Consider the following 6,180-nt stretch of genomic DNA (forward strand, 5'->3'; position numbering starts at 1 on the left):
ATCTGCAAAGGCACTCAGATTTATATCGCGGCTCACTTTCCATTGCCCAAATTCTTTTATCATCCTGAACAAGCAGAGATGTGTGGAACATGGCCTGGATTCACCCACACAGGTGTCTAGCAAACGTTTTTTTTTTTTTTCTCTTTTCAAAAACCCTTTAACCTCATAACTACGTACAGATGGGAAATAACTCGTAACAAAAATTTCTTTTGAAAGTAAATCGGTAACAGAGTTTTGCCCACTCAGATCAGTACAGTTACAAGGAGCAACAGGTTCCTTTAAACTGGAGAACTGATGAAGAGGAGAGAGTGTGAGGGACAGCTTTCAGACAAATAGTCAGATAGTCTTTGATTCAATACTTAAAAGAGAACGACCATTGAAAACAGTCACTTTGATTGCCTTCTGTATACTTATTTCTTGATATCAGGGGATTTTCCTTCTGGTTATAGAGAAAGTCTTGTTGTTTTTTAATCAGAACAATCCTCCGACTGTGTGGTTGTACTCATGTTTGGAAATGTGAAGTTTCCCCCACCCCAAGACCTATTATGCAATGAAGTTGAGGTCAATTAAGCAACAGTCTTTCTTACTCTTCCCACCCCAACCCACCCAGCATCTCCCCTGTGGCCAGTACAATGCACAATACACCCATGCAGAGCTCCCAGATCAAACTGTGTGCACTGACCTAATAGTACCCCATTTTAAATGATATTGTAGGGTAACATTTTAGATGAAGTTGCTGTTATACCTGTGTAGTAATGCTGTAATCACACTAGTACACAACTGTTCTCAAAGAAAAGTAAACACATTCCAAACATGGGGATAAACAGCAGATTTTGTTCCTGTTTGCCTTGACAGAGTAGAGAGACAGCGACAGAGAGAGCGAGAGAGAGAGACAGAGAGAGGGAGAGAGAGAGAGAGACAGAAAGAGAGGGAGAGAGAGAAAATATAATATTTTTCCTGTTATCAAAGCCAGCGTTTCCAAGGTGTTTGAGTTGGCATGGGCCTTTGTCAGGAGCCGCCAGAATGTGCCACAGACCAACGAAAGGACAACATTCCACCACCACAGACAGGATCAGAGGTTTCAATTTATCAGCTGGGATCTGCCAACTCCACTCGGCTCCTTTTGAAACATGACTCAGTAAAACAAGCTGATTTATGTGTACAGCTTTTATAATTCATGTTTTTCATATTTTCTGAAAGTCAAGCCAATGTCTTGCAATGAGCTATCCTGGTTCCAGATACGTTTGTGCTGTCTTTCCAACTCCTATGGTCAACACTAATGACCATAGGAGTTGGCAAGACAGCACAAACAGATCTGGGACCAGGCTAGCAAAGAGCAGCTTTGTGGTGATGATTTGGGGATGAGGAAACGTAGGAGGAGCTCCTCCAGGGAGTGGGCCACAAGGTTCCTGTAAAGAGCATCAATATGTATATTCTACTGTGATGCTGTATACAGCAGAGCAGAGACAAAATCATTCCCAGGTGCCGCTTGGCTACAGCTCTACACAGCCTTCGAGGTTCAAGGCTGTATGGAGCAGCCAGCACAAACTCGAGAGAGATGAGAGGGAAAATCATTTGAGTATTGAAACGCTTTACTGCATCTTACACGCAGATATTATTGGTATGGCCTTGGTTTAGCTAGTTCTGTCATTTATGAATTAGAATCATCCAACAGGTCAAGACTAGAAAACGTCCAATGCAAGATAGCAAGCAGTCCAGAGGGAGAAAACAATTTGGAGATTTGGTTGGAACCACTAGCATTTCTCACATGCTTTCCCTTCTTGCAAAGTGGATTACCTGCTGAACAGAACAGAACAGGGAGCGCAGACGTTCTGTTGTTCTTCCCACATCCTGACTGCAGCACGGTTGACCTCTAATAGCCTGGTATGAGCAGATCATTATTTTCCTGTGCAGCTATCACAGGCTGTTAAAATGTAAACTACCTTTCATTCACCAAGGGAAAATTATTACAGGTTGCAGGCAATTACCCTCGATTTACCATGTTAGTTAACAGCGGGGGCACTGCTGTGCTGCTGTTGAGACAAGTGCTCATTTATTTATTTATGGCTGCTTTCTTTTACTGTGTAGAATGCTATACTGCCCTGGTCATTTAAAAATCACTCGTCTCACTATTATAGTTAACATCAAGTATAGCCAAGTTGAGGTTTAGTTCAGTGTACTTAATGGTTGGTAATGTTTGCATGTTCAGAGTTAGTGGACCACCACTATGGAAATAATGATCAGGCGGTGGTCTCAATGGGCCGAGTTAGTGTCTAGGATTCCCAGTATTCTATATAAAGCAATGTAGTTAAACTATGTAGTCATATGGCTGACATGTATTCTCATTCTGAAGTCCACTCTACTCATGACATTCCTACTCTCCACTCACTCCATCAAGTTTTTATAGCATGGGAGTTCACTGTCCTGATTGTTCCATGATCCAGCATTTTCCTACCACCTGGGGGGAGTGCATTCCAAGACCACTGTTATCCATCCAATCTACAGAGCTACACAGGTTATTTGAGGATAGATCCATCCATAAGGTGTCCATCTTTCCATCTACCATGGCTCTCCCCATCACCACACAACACCCTTCATGGGACTGTCTTAGTCGGGATTTCACCTCCATCAAGCTGACATAAAATGATGAAATTCCTTCTGGAAGAACAGTGCAAGATTCCTGTAGTGGCAGACTATCGATGACTCCGTGCCATTTCCTAATCATGCTACCTCCATAGCTTTTGTTTTTAAAGACAAGTATTTCCCCCGAGGACACTGGGATGTTTTTAATCCTTTATTACCGCAGTCATATTTCATATCATTACAGTTTCTAGGCTTAAATTAAGCTTAGAGTTTTTTTAGTTTATTATAGAATAATCCCAGGAGATTCTCTTTGCAGAAGAAAACATGTTGGTTTCAATAGCAAACCCACGAGACTGACTCTGAGTGCCCTAAAATCCCATCTTTAATACATTCCGTTGAGATTTGGTTTGAGCTGTGGCAGTGGAGAGGTGGATTGTTTTCCTGTGACTGTGCTGTGTGCTTCTCATGTCTCGTAGAAACAGTGTGCACTGTGTGAAGAACAGTGAAAGAAGACATTGAGCTAAAGGGACTGTGTGGCTGTGTGCTGGGGAAACCCTGAGGGAGCAGGCGCCCCACTGAGAGAGAACAACCCTGAGAGCTCCACATAACAGGACGCAAGTATTTGCTCTTGTTCTGGGATCTCACATCTATATTCACTTTCTCACGGTATGATCTAGGTGAAACGTCTATGTCCTCTTGCATGTTGTTGGTTCTATGGTTGTATGTAATTACCCTAGACTAAATGTATTACCATAGTCACATTATGTTTTAAATGGTACGCCTCAATTCAGCTACAGTATTTGCTCAGCGTGTGCTCTTTCGCCCAAGTCCCTACTGTACATCTGTGCTAGATAGATCCCCATTCCTTGAATACTGTCAGTCCTCTCCAGATGTCTGTTGGGAATCACATTCAGCAGCGCTCTCTTTCCCTCTTTCCCCTCCTCCCTCTGTCTTTTCCTGTCTCTCCTGGAATTTGAGCTCAGAACTTTAATCTTTTGAAGAATTGTCACTATGAAACGCTAACTAAGAAGTCCATCTTATTGGCTTTAATTCCGGTAATGAGAAGTGATAGGTAGTACTTCTCATTTTACTGCTGTTTTGATGACTCCTGATGAGCATAATACTGACTCCCGTTTGATCTTAGCCTGCTCACAAGAAAGTAGTCTCCTGTATTTAGTTACTTGCGCTCACAAGCCCTAGTTACACTTCACCATGTCCACTGTAGTAATATATACAATAGCTGAAGGAGGCTGGCTGTTGTAAGATAATTTGGTCAAACAGTGCTGGCTGAGAGACTGTAGCCTTTGAAGTGAACCCACCTGTTTTCCATTACAATCCAGTGAGAAGGCGTAATGCGCCTGCAGACAGGTTTCGTGGATCTACATTAAGCACAAGGACGACCAGGCAAACGCTTCCAATCACCAAATCATTTACATTCGGTTTTATCAAGACATACAAAAATCAGCCTGGTAATGTTACACAGATTAACAACATGATACATGCTCTGTCAAGACAAAGCATGTGTTGGCCTGCTTGTACTTCTTTACACTATCTTTGTTCTTCTTGTAACATCTGATTTGCGGTTTTCCGTACAAACCAGACAAAATCAAATAAGCCCTTTTAGGCTGCTGGAACAAATCTCTTAGCTGAACTAATGAGAGAGGCCTTAGGCCCAGTCCATTCAATATGGACAATCTGATTATCAGTTTGGATTGACTTGGGCTCCAGGTGTACAATAATCACTACATGGTTCAGTCCACCTGCGTCACTGGCCCTCGGTGTTTGTTGTTGTGTGGCTGTCTGTCACACACAACACGGCACACAAAGGACATGAACCCTACATGTAACCAGGACGGGAACCTCTCATTGGCATGTCAAGCCTCCAGACATTCTAACAAACGTCAGTGGGGGGAGCCCTACGAATGCACCACACGTCATTGGAATCAATGAAGGGTAGAGATGCTCGAGGGAGAGGATGTAGGCTAGACACAGGACAGATGGTCATCAATGAGCGAGGTAAGAGAGTGGCTATTTACTTCACTGATAGAGAGTTAGGGTGATTCTGGAGACCCCAATACGTATGTAGTAGCACTGACGTGCTGCATGTAGGAGTGACATGATTGATATTGAACATAGGCAGAGGTTACTCAGGGGAATAGAGCTGTCAGGGTGGCAGTACTAATTTGGTACTGATGAGCATGTTACTATGATGCAAAGGCACCTGAGGGACACACGCTGATGAGAGAAACATGTAGGCACAAGCATGCAAAAGGACACACACATGCACACACACACATACATGTGCACACGCACACACACTTGCATGTCCATATTCCCATCCACGCTCCTATGGCCACCATGTTATTGAAAGGATCCCTGATCTTCTGGTTTCCCCCAATGTCCCATCGGTTATGACCTCAATACGCTTCCCCATCTGCTCCCCAAATGTTACAGTGGAACATTTCACTGGACAGACAAAAGAAGGAATATACTGGTGGTCCTCTCCTTACCTCTTCTCTCTCCTCACTGTTTTCCTGTCCCTCTCACTGAGATATTGTGACCTGCAGCCCTCTGCCTCCAATGTCATTTTCTGCGCCTAGAGCTAATTTGAGATGGGGTTCCATCGGATGGTGGCCTTTCGCACGTGGCACAGACAGGCTCAAGGGAAGGACAGCGGCACAACACCAAATACAAATCAAAGATTATAATGCAAACAGCCCCACAGGTCTCTTTAATGACTAAGGTGAGCCCCAGACTCTGGCTCTGACTCTGCACCGCAATACTAATGAGCAGTCTCATGGACGGGGAAATGTCGAGGAGAGTGACTGGCATAGTAAGTGGTTCCTCATCTCACTGTGGGTTTCACTTGCTCAACACCAGCACAGTTAGCTAACACGCTATGTTATGATGACTGGCCATGAAATCCAAATCCCAAAGAACAGAGGGAAAAACAAAGACGAAGGAGGGGGGAGAGAGAGAGAGAGAGAGAGAAAAGAGAATAGGAGAATTCCATTGTCATGTGTTTCCCAAAGCAAGTGGAGCCTGTAAATTTGATGAAGCGGCCCATTCAATTAGCTCCCGACATCCACAGCTGTTCCCTGGGGAGTCGTCCTCACAGATGTTCAGTGTGCTGTTGTCTGCAAATCCCAGAGACTCTCTGCTCTCCCCCTCTCTCTCTAGCCTACTCTCTTCTCCTCTCCTCTCCCTCTAGTCTCCTCTCCCTCTAGCCCCCTCTTGCTCTTCCTATAGCCTCCTCTCCTCTCCCTCTAGCCTCTCCTCTCCCTCTCCCTCTCCCTCTAGCCTCCTCTCCCTCCCCTCTTCCTCTCCCTCCCCTCTTCCTCTCCTATACACTCTCCAGACAACACAACAAGGTCCAGGCTGACTGAAGGGTTATAAAGAGCTAGCAGACACTTACTGGTCTGAATCTGAAATCTCAGAACTCTGCAGCTTGTTATTGCTCAAGGACAAACAAACACTCTGCCTCATAAATGGCTCACTTACTCACCAAGATAGTTAGTTTTTGCCTATTTTAATAACGGCCAGACAGGGAGTGACAGATGCACAGAGGCTTTCCTTATGTGGACACAGACACAGACA

This window comes from Coregonus lavaretus (genome assembly GCF_964263955.1).
Source record: "Coregonus lavaretus genome assembly, chromosome: 37".
NCBI classification, from domain to species: domain Eukaryota; kingdom Metazoa; phylum Chordata; class Actinopteri; order Salmoniformes; family Salmonidae; genus Coregonus; species Coregonus lavaretus.